The sequence below is a fragment of the Styela clava genome, chromosome 6 (genome assembly GCF_964204865.1).
Source record: "Styela clava chromosome 6, kaStyClav1.hap1.2, whole genome shotgun sequence".
In the NCBI taxonomy this organism is placed as follows: Eukaryota; Metazoa; Chordata; class Ascidiacea; order Stolidobranchia; family Styelidae; genus Styela; species Styela clava.
Genome location: NC_135255.1, coordinates 23,174,279 through 23,193,039, shown reverse-complemented (window position 1 = coordinate 23,193,039; position 18,761 = coordinate 23,174,279). Strand labels below are relative to the sequence as shown.

At 36.1% G+C, this 18,761-nt stretch overlaps 1 pseudogene; it reads right to left on the bottom strand.

The window, feature by feature from the left end:
- Positions 1-508: 508 nt before the first annotated feature.
- Positions 509-1,970, bottom strand: LOC144424270 (fibrinogen-like protein 1 pseudogene; annotated as a pseudogene).
- Positions 1,971-18,761: the final 16,791 nt, after the last annotated feature.

The window sequence follows — 18,761 nt, the reverse complement described above, 5'->3', positions numbered from 1 at the left end:
GAAATGATAACCGGGCGAGAGGCCGTGGTTTGCCATGTGGTTAAGCCGTCGTATCGGATTTCCTCTCCCCTGGGATAAATATGTAAATCCTATCCTATCCAGACCATTTAAATTTGGAACTACATTTGCGGTAACGTTTAATCTCATAAATTTATTTCTGTCAAAACACCTCGCCCTTGTAAAATCTCGTTCTCGCAAAACTGCATTTTTTGAAAATAGTCGTTTCCTACAGACTTTATTCTCGCAAAATGACTTTCATCAAAGTATCATTCTCGCAAACGACCATTCCCATAAAAGTACATTTGTAAAATTTACAAACATCAATCGCGCTCGCAATCAGCTGTCCTTCCGTTCTCCAACCCAAATAAATTAACAAGCCTGTTGTCTAATGCATGATTTATCGACATCTAAGCATGCTATCAAGAATTAAATGATTAAAAATTATTATGTACATTTGAAGAAACTTGAATGAATTCAAAACAACGAAATTACTAGATTTAATGGAAGTTTTAAGACATTTGAATAAAACAATTGTTTGGTTCAAATTTTACCATTGAAAGATGTCAAACAGAAAATAATTTTACATGTATTTATACAAGATTAAACGCATATATAGAATAATGACAAAATGGTTAGTTCAGGTATTTGTTATATTAATGTATTGAAAATGAAAACTCTATCTCGGATGATTAGGTGAAAAGTCATTGAAATGTTGATTTTGTAAAATGAAAATATATTTACATTTTACCAAAGGCTGTGGAAATAATAGTTCGAGATATTGAAGAAACCGAGTTCAGAATCCGAGTATATTATCAAAATGAGAAAAATTTGAGATTACGAACTTGGAAAATTTCGACTTCTGACTTCAAATAAGTACCTGGTAAAATTTGGGATTTCGTATTTTGACTTGAAGAAATTGGGAAAACGACTTTTTGCAGGATAAGTTTGATATAGTAATTAAATTTTTGTTCAAAATTGCAACACCGATTTAGGAAAATTTTTAACATTCTACTCTAACTCCACAGCCTTGGTTTAGACATTATTACATTCTCGGACGGAATTTCATTTCTGTGAACTTCAGTGAGTGATCCATTCCCTTCCAATGATACCAGATGACTCCTTCACTGTTTCTACTAGTCTGACCTCCACTGATATATTTACCGTTGAGGGTTGAGTGATAGCAACTATTAAACCACCATCCACCACTGTTATATTTACTTGCACAGTTGCTACTATACCTATCATTGTCCCGATCCTTCGTCGTAAACTTCATTGCGTTATGTCTAGATGTAAGTGAATCCCCAGCATTTCCTGAATATCCTCCAACATTGAGTCGATATTTTGTAGAAGCAGATCCGATGGAAAACGACCTGAAATAAGAGAATATTATTTCAACAACATAGATATAATGCGTTTTATTATAGAATTTCATATTCAGTCCTGAAACCCGAAAAATCAGTTTTGCATCACCTATATGATGATACAAGCCGCGAGAAATGCTCGACCGGATTTGTAAGAATCTAAACAAAGTGTTACTAATAGGAAGGATGCTGTTTTTAGATGATCGATAATTTCCAAGTTTTGTCTTATACAGTCAACTTGGTCAATCTCATAATCAAAACTATTACTCGACCAGAAAATTTTTCATTAAACACAAAGTAAAGATAGGAAGTCGGATTTGAAATAATAAACAAGTTGCCGGAGTCAAATTCTTCCAATTAAATCTGAAAAGTATTCCAAATGATTCAGCTTTTTTAATCAAAAATTGTCGTTTCCGAATCAGAAGCCGGAATCTCCGTCCGCAATACCCACAGCTGTAAAAAACGGGTAAAATATAATTGATGAAATACTTACGAATACTTGGCGTAGCGTTTATTTCCCTCCCAATCTTCCAAATCAATTCTGAGTTCAAAGTCACCGTCTGATGTTAATCGATGTAGTTTCTCCAATCCTAACAAATTTGAGAACATTGTAAATTATTTTATTTGATTAGTTGCTTCACTTCAAGATTCACAAGCGACTATATTTGGGAGAATATTTGCACTTCAGCATAGTTTACACCCAAGCTATTACGCATAGATTAAAGTCAATATTTTCATTTTAGTTAGCTTTGCTTCCAAAAAATATATCATAGAATCCCGTTGCCAAAATTACCACTTTTCTGGTGATATGTTAATTATGGAACTTTATTAATGATGAACAACTAAAAGCTTCTTGAAAGTTTTTTTTTACAAGCCTAATCTTGTATATTAATGACGAAAATTTCTCACTATCCATTTTCCTCCGCCTGTCGATGTGTCGCAATAAACCTGAATTATTTGGTTCCATCTTACTGGATAGATTGCAAAGACGCCGCCTGTTTCGTTCTTTACCAGAGCTAACTCTGTTGTGGCAAAGTTGCTGCAGTCTTTGTTAAGCACCAGCGAGAACATACCTGATGAAATTAAATGAATCAATCAGTTGGCAATGAATTAGGACAAAAGCAAAGTAGAATTTGACAGGCTAAAAGTTGCATCCAGGAAAATTAGAGGCAAAAATATATGAACATATTTAAAGCTATTATTAGAAACCTCATCTTTTTAATAATGGGGATTGGGGAGCAATTGGACCAGTGGTTTGTTCATTGTAAACAGCAATAATAAATAAATAAATATCTATTCCGTGATTGGAATAATTATGTGTCATCAAGACATCGTTATTGGAAAAGTTTATTCTATATTATTTTTGCTAATATATAATAACTAGTCTAAACATCTGTAACTGTACATTATAAACCAAGGATGAAACTGTTGTCAGCGAGTGAGTGTTCGCATACAAAGTGAATGTACGATTGTAAGAAGTGACACATAAATGATGACAAATGATTTGTTGAAAATTTTGTTTGCATTCAGCTTGTAGTATAATGGTGGCACTCACTTACTGTTTAATTTTTCTTCTACAATCTCTTCGATTCTGGTGTAGTTCACTTCGCCCGATGGCCCAGAAACCCCGGGCTGACCTTTGACCCCTCGAGGACCGACGCTTCCAGCTGGTCCACGTGGACCGGCTATTCCGGGTGGTCCAGTTGGGCCCTTTGGCCCAGCTTTTCCAACCAGCGGCCCTCTCTGTTGTCTTGCCAATGTATGGTCGGTATCTTGACACATATACGTTTGGCAATATCGATTCATTTGCTCGGTCAGTACTGTCCCATAATTATCCAAAGACGATGCGTTCTCCGTGGAAATTATTCCAATAAGCATAAACAGGGTTATATATTTGATCATGGTTCGTTCCGATAATACTCGTATTAATCTGAGATGAATAAAACACTTTAAAATTACAACTTACTTAACACAATCACAGTAGATAACACATACAACACGCAAATGGAATCCGGTTAATTACAGTCTGCTGCATCTTTGTTCTGCCTTTTAGATTTGGATCAAGAATGACTGTTGGCTTCTAGTCTGAGTCTAGCCTTTTTAATGCATTGCGTAGAAAAGTGGTTCCCAACCTTATATAGCTTGCGGGCCCCGTCTAGAGGCTTTTAGCACTCTGGCCCTCTGTTTATCATTCCAGTGGCATTTATAGTGTTATTTTGATTGGTAGATACCATATCTCATTTTGTGTGAACAATTTCTGCTCAACAAAGTGAAAACTCCGTATAAAGAAATGAAACTAGGAAAACGAGGAGTTTTCCATCAAAATTAAAATCAATTTCGCGCCTAGCATTGTGGTTCACTAAAATCCCGGACATGTCAGGAAAAATCTGGCGTATGGCAACATTAATTTATGCACACTTTCACGACTATTTGAAATTTACAACAGCGGTAGTGTGGCTTGCCCATAACAGTAGCTGGGTCCATTAAAGATTGAACAAATAGGTAGTTTCATAGACACTCCCGAAGTATGTGAACCTACATGGCGGACATCGGAACCAGGATATGTGTACCAGGTTAGGGATATGCCATAATATTATTCCAATTATTCTTATTTTAGTTATATGACGAGTTCGGAGACTAGCCAAGTGACTCCCGTAGTATTTGTACCTGAAATTATGGCCTAACTCTAACCTGGTACACATACTACGTTCCGGTGACCGCCATATTGGTTTACATACTTCTTGAGTACCGCTTTATCATTAAATAGTGAGCAATAGGAAGTTTTAAAATAAGCAAAAGGATGAATTTAAATTGATGAATTTAAAAGCTGAGAACCACCAGTTTAGATTGACCTATTTTTAACTATGCTTGTCTAGAGCCTTTTCAAAAATCAGGTTTCAAAAATAGATGGTTTAAACCAGGTCTGGAGTCGGAGCAGGTCGGAACCAAAGCGTATATATAATATGAGCGGGGCAACGCTCAGACAATGGACGCCATCTTGTGCCTAATGTTCTCGACAATTCAACACGGCGCCTTATGAAAAGTTCCAACACAATTATTGAAACATACCTATTATTTTCACTAATATTTTAGGTAGAAAAATTTTCAAGGTCGTATTTTGAAGTAGAATCTTAGCCGTACATGCTTATATCCTTTCATGTTGGCCAAATTACATTTTTAGTATACTAAATTGTCTTTGAAGACAAGTATACCGGTTCCGAGTTGCTTCCGAAGTAAATTAGTCATTCTAATCGTTATAATTAACAATATGACAAAGGCTTTCCTTATGATGTCACAGATGAAAAGTTGTGTTTATTCGTCAAATTTCCGGCCGACCCAACTTTGCTTCAATGGCCGTTTCAATTTTCTGGTTAACATTTTTCGTCTGTCAAGCTCCATAATGCCCTATTGCTCAGCCATGCGCTAGAAGAACAAATGACATTGTAGGATTGATTGTTGCGGAGACATTTTACAGCCTCAAATTGGCGTATCACTATAAAATCTGCGTTATATATTTAGATAGCATATATCTTAAAGTTCAAAATCCACCCTTCAGTTTCATTCTAGCCCTTATAACAGCGGACTTATTCGATTCGGTACAACAACACGACGAAAATTTCCCATAAGACTCCATTGTTTCGCGTTTCCCAAATATGGCACAAGATGGCGTCCATGAACTTATTTACCATTAAGCAAGTTGGTTGCCGGCCGTTGGTCGAAACCAGAAGCCGTGGCTAATTATATTGGTTTCAGCTCCAAACAATCTAATTTTTAAAATCTATATAGCAACTATAAATCATTAAATTTTGATATGGCAAAATGTTCAAAATGATCTTCTTAAAATATCGAATCTAACCGACTTAGGTTAATTTAGAAATGCAACCTCAATTCCAATAACATCAAAAACTGCCAATCTAAACCACCTATCACTACAACTACACTGAACTAAAATTATTTTATCATCAGACACTGACAAAGCGAAATATGAATGAGATTGAAGTTGCGCCACATTTTATGCGATATAATCTCTAAAAGATAAAAGAGAGAGAGAGTCGTGGGCAAAATACGACACGAATAAATAACGAGAGATTTGTTCACAATTCAACAACTCGATATCTCAGCTCCTCATTGCGTGTGAACCAAAGCCCCACGACCTATGGATGGAATTCCCATGCATTGAACCATGAACCATGAAAATAAAGAACTTCACCTCATGATGTCCGAGATATTTCCACGTTAAAATTATTTTATGCAAGTTTGCTCAAATAAATTTGTCCACGAAGTATGAATAGAATTACTATGCATTGAACCATAAACGCAACCATTCTTAAATACGCAATAGTTAATTGCGACAAAATGGGTGGAATTAATGAGGCAATTCCCCTTTTTAGGAATCAAAAGTAAGAAGAAACATAATAATACAGAGAATGATTGAAACCTACATTTTTTTCGTTAAAATGAATAGATAGATATAAATTTGCCCTTATTTATCGACAAAGTCGTCAATTTAGTTGAAGCTTAATTTATGCAAGAAATAATTCTTTCTCATCCAATCCATCAACACAGTATTTTTGGTGGACATATGTAAAACATATACTACAATTTTAAAACATTTCACCGTGCGGAAAGTAGGGAAATTCCCCCAGATTTAAGGAAGACATTTAAGGCATTCTCAATTTAACTGAGTTAAAGCGTAATTTATGTAAGAAATAATTTTTTCTCACCCGAATCATTGAGACCGTATCTTTTATAGAGATTCATGAAACACATATTAAAATTTCAAAAAATTCCACCGTGCGGAATACTGGAAGTACTTGTGATACTAAACTATACCAGACCTAATTTGGGCAGTTTTAACCGGGTCTTGACTCCGACCACCCAATTACACGTGCGAGAGAAAATATATCTCTTGTTCTCGTTCTCCGGCCGTTGGTCTGGAGGTGGGTTGCGTTTCGTTGTGTGCTCTGTTTTTGCTGTTTCAAGTTTCAAATTGTGAAGTTGCCGTACAATAAATAACCAATCTGGAATCCTTTAGTCTTCTGACTTATTTACAACCACAGCAGCAAGATCTTATACCGCGACAATAAGTATAATTTTATTTTGACACAAACTTTTTCAAAGGATTTGTTCGCTTTTCAAAATTCTTCATTTGAATCAGTGTAGGCCTATATTATGGGGTTTTCAAAATAAACTCTCTGTCTATCTTTTTTGTGTAATGGCTGAGTTCTGGAGTTGTAATATCCATACTGTGATAGGTTTAGATAGGTTTATTCTTGTAAAAGCCAATGATTTAGACTTAATCATATGGTGAACCATGGTTTATATTCTCGGCGCTCCAGAAGTGTATCGGTATTTACTGTTGAATAATTTTCCAACATTATTTGGTGCTCCAGAAGTATGTGTATCAATAATAATTTTGTTCGCCTACTTTACATCAAGTTGTGTAAAGGGACTGAAATCTGTGGGCAGGGGCATATCCTCTTGGCTAACACAGACAGTCCCCGAACTCGTAATAGAACTAAAATATAGAAAATCAGAATGAAATTACGGCCTAACATATACTACAGGAGTACCCTATTCTTGACTCGGCGGTGTGGCGCATCGTAGCGCTCTTTTATAACGCATTCAATATCCTATTTTGTTTTGACTTGTTGTGACCTTAAATTCTCAACAGCAATTGATTAATTATGTCTGGAACAATTTTTGCTAAATCCGAAAAGTCCTAATTTCATAAACTCATGCTAAGTTGTTGCTTGAACGTGATCACTTGCTTTTGATCTCATAGTGCGTGTTGTAATTTTCAGAAAGTTTACTGTTAATATGTAAGTAAATAGAACAAATGCCTTCTTGCTCTCTGGCATGCATTTACACATATTAGTAACTGCTCGTACTAGGCCTTGTTCCGAGTAAAAAATAAAACTACAATACATTATTTGAGTGGTTGTTCTACGATGTCTTGTTTAAAGGGAAGAAATAAATTGATATATAATAAGCTCAAAGGCAAAGCTAAAGTTATTGCTTTGCTTACTCTAAACCGAGAAACACAAAGCAGAGCAACTTTTCAAATCAGTGGCTTGTACAGTGCGTTCTCTCAGACAAAGGATATAAAAAAACTACGTATACAGAGATCTAAGTTAAATTATTAAATTTGCATATTTTGACCTGAGCCCACGAACTTACAATCTGTTCTAATAACTCAAACTAATTGTATACATTTGATGGTTTATTTGCAAGCCTATGCTAACCCTATAAAAGATAAAACTGTTAAATTAATTTGACCTGAAAAATAAAAACCAGAATACACTTTGTTAAACTTCTGCTAACGTTAAACTAGTTTCGATGACAGCAATAACTTTTTTAATTGTCTTGTCATTATCTTCTAAAATTTTCAACTATTATTTAATAATCGATGTATGAAACAAAATGTGATAGTCGTCTGCTGTGTTGTTCGCTTTAATCATCTAATACTAAAATATATTTTTCTAGTAGTGACCTTAAATTTACTGGTCCTACACAGCTATTGATTAATTGTGTCTGAAACAATAGCTTCATGGTGGAAGGCCTAATTTCATAAACTCGTGCCAAGTTGTCACATGCTTTTGATCTCATTGTGCGAGTTGCAATTTTCAGAAAGTTGACTGTTATATGCAAGTAAAGGGAACAACTGTTTTTTTTGCTCTATAGAACGATTTTCACACGTGTTTGGGCGCTTCAGAAGTATGTGTACCAAAATGGAGTTAACTAATTTTGTTCGCCTACTTTACATCAAGTTGTTTAAAGGAAGCCTATGGGTAGGGGGTGTATTCACTTGGCTAACACAGACAGTCCCCGAACTCTTGATAGAAATAAAATACAAAAATCAGAATAAAATTATGGCCTAATCCCAACCTGGTACACATACTACGGGAGTACCCGCGTTCGACGCCGAACAAAGCTCTACACCAGAGACCAATAATGATATAAACTATGAAAACAGGTGAGCAACAAAATCCAAAACGAAATACAACGGATATGTAATCTGTCACAGTAGATGTATGGACAAACTTTCAATCTTCACGACTTTGCCTGAACGACACCAGATAACAGAAAATGTGGAGACATAGAACACACAGAAAGTTTCTGAAATTAATAAAATCAATAGCATTCTAGCGACAACAACATTGAGCCGCAACTCCATGCTTCCGAAAAACAAATACCTAAAACTAATCCCATACCCGACATGGACTGGTAACCGGACGAGAGGCCGTGGTTCTCCATATGGTTAAGCCGTGTTATCGGTTTTCCTCTCCCCCGGGATAAATATGTGAATCCTAACTCACCATGAATTCCACTTCATATGCTCACTCTAAACCATTTGAATAAAGTTCCATACATAGAAAATCCCACAAAGTTATCACAAAATTCTAGCAACGAGAACTAGTGAAAGTTTTTAAGTTGGAATTCTAAGTTGAAATCATTAAATATACCAAAAAGGTATTTCATTTATGGCGCGTCTACATGGTATTCGTTTGCATATTAGTGGAAGCCCGTATAGGGCCTTGTTTTGAGTGAAAATCCTGGAAAATTGTCATATAGAAAAAAAGATAAAAACTAACAGCTATAAATATTATTGTACATTGCATATCTTACGCTTCCACTGTTAACTAGAAGACGAATAGAAAAAAAAACTATTAAGCATTTCGATAATAGCGCTTCTATAAGGTAGCTCATTACATAACCAGTAGAGTTCTTGTACAGTACAAATAAAAACCAGAACAAATTTTGTGAGTAGAGTAGCTCTTCGCAAATCGGGGAAATCACTTTCTTCTGGGTGGAAGACATTAAAAAACGTCCCACCAAAAGCTAAACTTGTCATATATTACAATTGTCATTTTTTATTGCAAACAAACAATAACCAGAATACGCTAAATTGATGTATAAGAAGCTCCAAGCTAAAACTGTTATATGTTGCATATTTTTTGATTAATTTACTAAAAGTGTTAACTGAAATAGACAAATTATATACAAAATACGTTACTTCGGAGGCGCGTCTGCAAGATAGTCAATTACATAAAACAATTTTTGTACCAAAATCTCAAAGCTGAAATTATTACATATTACATCTCTTGCAATATCCATATAAACGTTCAAACTGTTCTATCAACTGGCGTTGACAAATAACAACCAAAATACATAACTTTTGCTCCTTCACTTACAAGTATCGCAAGATATCGCACATCGGTAACAGATGTTGTTCCAAGTAAAAGTTGTGGAAAGAGGAGCTCAAGAACATTCCACATTTTCTATATTCAAATTAGCGTCTGCTTGCACTTTTCGGTGTCCGAGAAAAATGTTTAATGAAAGCAACGTATACAAAGCTCTAAGTTAAAAGATTTACATATTTTGTGCTAAGTCCATGAACTTTCAATCTGTTCTAATAACTCAAACTACAAAACGTAACTTTGATGGTTTATCTGCAAGCCCACGCTAACCCTATAAAAGATAAAAGTGTTCAATAAACTCGATCTGACAAATAAAAACCAAAAAACAATTTGTTAAACGTCTGCGAACATTAAACTAGTTTCGATGATAGCACTAATTTTTCCAATTGTGGTGTCATTATCATCTAAAATTCCAAATTGGTATTTAATAATCGATTTATGAAACAAAATGTAACAGTCGTCTGCTACGTTGTTCGCTTTAATTATCTGGTAATAAAATATTTGTTCTAGTATTGACCTTAAATTGACACAGCTATTGACTAATTTTGTCTGGAACAATTTTTGCTACATTGGGAAAGTCCATTTCATAAACGCGTGCCAAATTATTGCCAAAACTCGATCACTTGCTTTTGATCTCATAGTGCGTGTTGCAATTTTCAGAAAGTTGACTGTTATATGTAAGTAAATAGAACAACTGGTGTTTGCTTTATAGCACGTTTTTACACGCGTTTGGGTGCTCCAGAAGTATGTGTACCAATATGGAAGTAACTTATTTTGTTCGTTCATTTTACAACAAGTTGTGTAAAGAAAATGAAACCTATGGACAGGGGTACATTCACTTGACTAACACAGACAGTCCTCGAACTCGTAATAGAACTAAAATAGGAAAAATCGGAATAAAATTATGGCCTAACACTAAACTGGTACACATACCACGGGAGTACCGCGTTTCACGCCGAACAAATCCCTACACCAAGAATCAATAATGATAGAAACAAGTGAGCAATGGTAAAATATACAGACACGACCAAAACGAAATAGAACGAATACACACAATATGTCATCATAAAAAATCTTTCAATCTTCACGACTTTGCCTGAGCACCTGATAACAGCGAACACGGAACCGCAACAACATGGGCAATTTTTAATTTGGATGACGTCATCGCACGCAAAAAAACAATCTCAAACAGCCCGTAGAAATTCCAAATTATACAAGCTCATTACAGAGCACTGGCTTCTGAAACTGAACAAAACGTCGAATAAAATAATCGTTGTTAAATCAATCTCCTAAGAACCTATAAAGAAATTAATATGTGTTAGAGTAGGGACGGGCAAACACGACTCAGGGGCCGGATGCGTCCCCCGCCATATGTTTAACTCGTCTTATTGACTTGCCTCTCCTCTGAGTAAATCTGACAATCTTCACCCTATCCCGCTTCACAGCACTCAACCAGTAAACATTGCAGAAATATCGACTTGCTACTTGCGTGGACGATTTTTAATCTTAACCCATCGGTTCCCAAACCTTTTTTGTCACATTCCTCTCTTGGCCTATATTTAAGCTCCTAATTCCTTTAACAATACAGATACAAACTCTATTAAAATATGTTACACAATATTCGACGCAACGTTTGTACATTTTGAATAGTTCATAATGTATGCATATACATAGGCATTGCAAATAACACTAAATGAGTGAAAATATCCTTCCCGGGAAACAATAGGGCCCCGTTTGGCAAAACGTTGTTATAGCCATTTGTTATATTCACGTATTTTGACGTTGATTCATTTCCGGTACGTCGCTTGAACGTCGTATTCAAATTTTCTTTCACGCCATAAGATTGATACACGCTTTGAACAATCTAGCGAAGTATCAAAGGAAATTTTAGACGCAGAGCCAATATCTGAAAATAGAAAGACCGCTGAGCCATTTATTGTTGCTGAACGCATATGAATTCTTTGTGCTGTTTAACTTGATATTACATAATTCCTCAGTATACGCTCCTACTTGTCATACACGCATTTTCTTTACACTGGTAACAGGACGACACGTCGCGTATCGACTTTCCTCTCCCTCATAATAAATCTCACAATCTTCATCCTATTCCGACACTCGACCAGTAGGAATATATTATCGACTTGATACTTGCGTTGACGTTTACACGTTAAGCATTTGTTATATCCACGTATTTTGACGCTGATCCATTTCCGTTATGTTGCTTGAACGTCATATTCAAAATTTCTTTCGCGTCATAAGATCGATACATGCTTTCAAAAATTTGGTGAAGTTTCTATAAGAAAATTTATAGGCGCAGAGCCATTATCTGGTAGTAGTAGAGGTTTTACGCGTCGGAACCCCCTCTTTTGAAATGCAAAAAGAAGCATTATTCTGCGTCATACATAGTAAATTTTAGTCACACTTTTAAATAACGATTTTTAGACCCTCAAGACTTTGAAAAAAAACACAATTTTCGGTCTCCGGCTAAGTTCGCTTTCTGTTGCGGTCTAACTTGGCAAATAAAAATTTTAGAACCGACCCCATTGACAATATCTGGCTAGGTCCTGATCCGAAATCTAACTTAAAGTAAAGACTAAAACGCCCAAATATATCTGATCTAATTGCATCCAAGATAAAGAACTAAAAATGAAAATAGAACTCACATAAAAGTTACAGAAACCACAGGTGCAATTATATTTAATGGTCATTGCATTGGTTCCTAAACGTTTTAAACAGCGCACTTTTTTAGAATTTGTCAAGTCTCGCGTCCCATCTCAAAAATACCTAACTGATATTATGCTACAAATATGAGATAGTATGTTTTATTCAAAAACCACGTTAAAAATACGTGGATGGAACGTGAATATCCAAATTAACGAAATGTAAATATCTAAAATAAGGCGGTCAAGATAAAATATAACAAATACTTTTAGTTTTAATCAGCTTCGCGCCTTCTCAAAATTTGTCTACAACGCTCTTGTGGGGCGCGCCCCATCGTTTGAGATACACGAGTCCACTGGGAATGCTTAGTCAAGTTAGAAACTATCAAATGCATATAGTTTTTGCGTAATTTCCAACAGCACTACGCCATAACTTATTATTTCCGTAGTAGACGATCCTACAAGTCATACACGTATTCTGTTCAACATGGGCCACAGTAGGCCAATACAAGAATCAAAATTAGGCATAGATCTTGTATGGCCGTGTATAATTAGTCATGCATTTTATGAATGTGCATATTCCTTGGATAACATCAGATAATTTTTTTTTTATAAAACGACTAATTATCATGATTCCAAGCTCGGAGAAAACTTCGAATATAATTTTGTAAATAAAAACATTAGCGTATGCATTCCATATTATTTGGCTGTCGAGATTGTTTAATCAACCTAAAAACTATCGAACGCATGTAATTTTTAACAGTACAGTTTATTTAACAGTGCTACGCCTTAATTAACTTATTATTTGCGTAGTAGACGATCATACACGACATACACGCATTTTCTTTAACACGGGCCAGAGATGATCGCTTCCAAGAATCGCAATTAAGTATGAACTATGTGTGGCCGCGTATGATTAGTCATGCATTTTATGAATGAGAATATTCTTTGGGTAACGTCAGATTACGTTTTACGTTTTTGCACGCATTACGTTTTTGGATGTTAAAGTTCATATAATTAACGACAAATTGGAAACTGAAATTTTCAACAAAGAAACCGACTCTCATCAGTACCTTTCACCGTCTTCTTGTAATCCTAGACATGTCACGAAAAATATTCCGAATAGCTTATTCATTAGAATAAGAATAGCCTGTTCAACCAATGAATTCTTTGATAAATATGCAAAAATCATGAAAACATACCTCACGACGAGAAAATACAAAGAACATTTAATTGACGACGCGATTCAATATGCAAAAGAACTTGACAGAAAACTTCTTTTCACACCAAAAACTGAAAACAAAAAAGAAACCTTGCTACCGTTCATCACAAGTTATCACCCAACACAACCAAATATCCGAAAAATCTTTTCAGATTACCAATATATTCTGGACAACAATGAAAGACTAAAAGAAATTTTCCCCAAGCCACCAAGACTATCTTATCGTAAGTGCCCTACTCTAAGAGACAGATTAGTCAGAGCAAGATTGAAATCAGAAACACCAGCCAAAAAGAATCCGGGATTTTTCAAATGTGGCAGAAAGTCATGCAGCACTTGCCAACATTCCGGAAAAGGAAAAATTGCAACAAGCAGACACGAGGACGTGGAAATGAAAATTAATCAGAAAACTACTTGCAACTCGGAGAATGTCATCTACTTAATAAGCTGCAAAAAGTGTGGCATGCAATACATAGGAGAAACGGGAAAACATCTAAAATATAGAATAACTGAACATATCAGAAGTATTAAACGCAAAATAAAGATTTAGTTGTAGGTGCACATTTCACCCAACCGGGACATTCATTTAAAGACTTTAGTGTCATTGGCATTGAAAAACTACTACATGACCACAATTACAGAAAAACAAAGAATATTATCTCATTCATCGCTTCGGGACACATGAACCACAAGGGATGAATATTAAAGAATTTTAAAGCATGAACACAAAGAACACAACCAAAATATTCTATAAGCCGACCCAATGGCAAAGCGGTTGGGATGTCAGATTACACATATCGGGTCCAAATTCCACGCCCCTTAGCCCCAATTGAAGGGGGGGGGGGGGGGGGGGGGAGTTGATGCTGTACTGAAACATTGTAACAAATTAATTCGTGAAAAGAAACAGGGTGTCCATAAATTCCCTTTATAATTTCAATTTTGTTATGAAGTAAGTTCTCAATATATTTTGACTAGGTTTGTTGTTTGTTGTTTATTACATCTGTGAAGCCAAAAATTCCATTTACAATTTAAAATATTTTCAGGACTTCATGGACATCCACGGACGCTTACATAATTTTTTTCACGTCTGTTTTAAGATAAACCAGAAGAGCTACATAAATATGAAGGAATTATTTAAATCTTTTCTGTGTACAATATGAATGCTACTATTAAGTCAAAAATAACATGCAATGTTTTCATTAATATAAGACGGTTTAACCATATGGCAAACCACGGACTCTGGTCTGGTTACCATTCCATGTCGGGTATGAGATTAGTTAGTTATTTGTTTTCGGAAGCATGGACTTGATGGTGATAGATGCTTTAACCGATCAGCGGTTACGTGAACCACCGGCGAGGAATCCAGCAATCGTGTTGAGACTCTCGGACAGCGCACAGCCCAACTGCAAGAACCAAACTCAATCATATTTGAAGAGTTTTCCTGTTTAATATTGTTTTTATCGTTGCCGCTTTTAACTAAAGAATATATTACACAATCAAGCAATTTCGTTATTATTAGAGATTTGAAGTTGAAAGGAAGCCCAGTCTCGGCACGCGCGGGGTCCTAAGGAACAGCAACAATTACACCACGCACACAGATTTATGACTGCAAAGACGAGTCTATACATAGGGCTTAGTATCGCAATGGTTTTCTATTAATTTAATACGGGCTTCAATATTACTGAGGTCAAAGTTCGAGGATACATCCGTTACACGTTACGGCTTTAATAATTATTTGTCTGCTGTAAAAAGACGTATCAAAACGTACAGTTGGTAACAATGTTTGTCAGAGAAACTGAACGTACCATGACACAATTTTATTTCAATAACAAAGACGCGGATGCAATAAAATATTTAATAACCGGAACGGCGTTCCTGCTACAGCTCACCACTGATAATAATCTAATAACAAGTTAGCAATCCTCGCGAAGATGGACGCGCAGTATAAAATCTCTTACATTACCCGTAGTCTGGTAACTAGATGGTTGAGATGAGATCACGGAAGCACGGTACTTTTAATTTTGATGGCGTCATCACGCAAAACGAAGTGAAAAACGAATCCCATAGAGCTCACAGATATTTTTGGAATGGATAAAAGTAATCGCCTTCTATCGACATCAACAATCTTTAAAATTTCAAAGCAATTGGTCGATAGTAGTTGAAGTAAAATCTATTTTCACAACAATAACATTGAAAGAATGTATCATATTGCAGCGATGACATCGATATCCCATCAGCCGTCAAATCAGACATGGGCAAAATATGGGCCGCGGGCTAAATCCTGCTAGTTGGGTAATTTTATCTGGCCCACCTGATGCTGTCACAACCAAACTAAAACCAAATTTTGCTGTTTTTGCAAAAAATAGCTCAGGGAATTTGAATGTGCTAAGCATTGGTTGTGGAAATGCAAATCCTGGCTTTATTAGTTATTCTATCTTTTTATATCAAGTGTGAAGGAAATGAATTTTAAATATACTTTTATACTGAAACTCTTGTTGACAGAGATGTTGGACGACTAATGTTTTTCTCTCGATCGATTGTGAATTTTTAAATATCAGTTCGTGCAGTTTAACTTTTGTATATCCGGTCACATATTTATGCAAAGCATAATTTCGTCCGAACTTGTCCTAAGGAACATCAACAATAACACCACGCACACAGAATTATGACTGCAAAGACAAGTCTATACATAGGGCTCAGTATCGCAATGGTTTTCTATTAATTTAATACGGGCTTCAATATTACTGAGGTCAAAGTTCGAGGATACATCCGTTACACGTTACGGCTTTAATAATTATTTGTCTGCTGTAAAAAGACGTATCAAAACGTACAGTTGGTAACTATGTTTGTCAGAGAAACTGATCGTACCATGACACAATTTTATTTCAATAACAAAGACGCGAATGCAATGAAATATTTAATAACCGGAACGGCGTTCCGGCTACAGTCTACCACTGATAATAATCTAATAACAAGTTAGCAATGCTCATTTAGATGGACGCGAAGACCAAGTAGTATAAAATCTCTAACATTACCGGTAGTCTGGTCGCTAGATGGCTGAGATCACGGAAGCACGGTACTTTTAATTTTGATGGCGTCGTCACGCAAAACGAAGTGAAAAACGAATCCCATAGAGCTGACAGATATTTTTGAAATAGATAAAAGTAATCGCCTTCTAGCGCCAACAACAATCTTTAAAATTTCAAAGCAATTGGTCCAGTAGTTGAAAAATCTATTTTCACAACAATAACATAACATTGAAAGAATGTATCATATTGGAACGATGACATCGATATCTTATCAACCGTCAAAGCAGACATGGACAAAATATGGGCCGCGGGCCAAATCCGGCTAGTTGGGTAATTTAATCTGGCCCACCTGATGCCGTCACAACCAAACTAAAACCAAATTTTGCTGTTTTTGCAAAAAATAGTTCAGGGAATTTGAATGTGCTAAACGTTGCTTGTGGAAATGCAAATCCTGGCTTTATTAGTTATTCTATCTTTATATATCAAGTGTGAAGGAAATGAATTTTAAATATACTTTTATACTAAAACTCTTGTTGACAGAGATGTTGGACGACTAATGTTTTTCTCTCGATCGATTGTGAATTTTTAAATATCAGTTCGTGCAGTTTAACTTTTGTATATCCGGTCACATATTTATGCAAAGCATAATTTCGTCCGAACTTGTCTTCACAATATCTTTAAAAATCTTCCATTTTACACCCATGTTGCACATTTCCATTCCATCATTCAAAAAATCTGCTATTTCTGTTATTTGTTTATTGATGTCACTAAGTCTGAGATTCACTTCTCCAATGCATATCTTCGGCTCGAGATAGCCACGTCCGCACGGCGGTCGGTACTAGAAGGAGTAATCAGAGATGTGATGGCATTGCTGGTCTCCTCACATTCTCACGATTTATGCGGTCACTGGTTGATGGTAGCCAACGCACAAAATCGGTCTTAATTGGAAGAAATTTGCCTGAGAGGGCGTTTACAAGAATGTATATTTATCAGGATGGCCAATGTTTGGGGGTCCAGAACATGATCAGAATCCAATCCATCAAAGACTCGACTTCGCTCGAAGTTTTTAGGGATTTCTTACCAACAAGAAGAGTTATATAACCACTTAATAGCGTTCAATATTATAGCAGTTTTACTCATAAACAAAATAGAAAAAGAATATGTTGCGGGGATTGATTTCAGCAAAAATGCGTTTTTGCGCGAATGAAGATGTGAGAAAAGCCACAGTTCATACTCATCAACATAGGAGTATTCTAGAGAAGCAATTTTTATTTGAACTTTAAAATGAGATAGCTCCTAATCAATTATTCCATGGGATAAGAAAAGTGATAAGACGATTTTAATTATATCGCGAACCACAGACACTCGTCTTATTGTCTGGTTATCTGACAAAGTATGAAAATAGTCAACCAGTTATTCGTTGTATATATACTTGGTGGTGAAAGTCGTAACAGACCAACGGGTTACTTGAACCACTCTGAAAAGGTAGAAGTCAAGCAATCCTATCGCACATAATGGCTCCGCACCATAACCAGTGTAAGGTAATCAAAAGTGAAGTATGTTACCATTAAAATTTGAAGATTGATGTCACAGTTAGCCTCGGCGGTGTGACAAGGCACGGTGGTTCGCAGGTTCAAATCCCATGCGAGGATAATTATGTGTGAGAGGATTGCTGGACTCCTCGCCGCCGTAGGTTGGTTCACGTAATCGCTGGTCGGTTACGGCTTTCTCCGCCATCAAGTCAATGCTTCCGAAAACAAATAACTAACTCATTCCGTACCCGACATGGAATGATAACCGGGCGAGAAGCAATGAATAAAATCAATAATATGCAGATAATGCCAAATTTTCTATCTAACTTATGTAGGACATGAAACAGTAGCAGATAACATTTATCACAATAAGCAGATAAATGAACCACTCTGAAAAGGTAGAAGTCAAGCAATCCTATTGCAAGTAATTGCTCCGCACCACAACCAGTGTAAGGTAATCAGAAGTGAAGTATGTTACCAATAAAATTTGAAGATTGACACCACAGTTAGCCGCGTCGGTGTGACAAGGCACGGTGATTCGCAGGTTCAAATCCCATGCGGGGATAGTTATATGCGAGAGGATTGCTGGACTCCTCGCCGCCGTAAGGTGGTTTACGTAACCGCTGGTCGGTTACGACTTTCTCCACCATCAAGTCAATGCTTCCGAAAACAAATAACTAACTCATTCCATACCCGACATGAAATGATAACCGGGCGAGAGGCCGTGGTTTACCATGTGGTTAAGCCGTCGTATCGGAT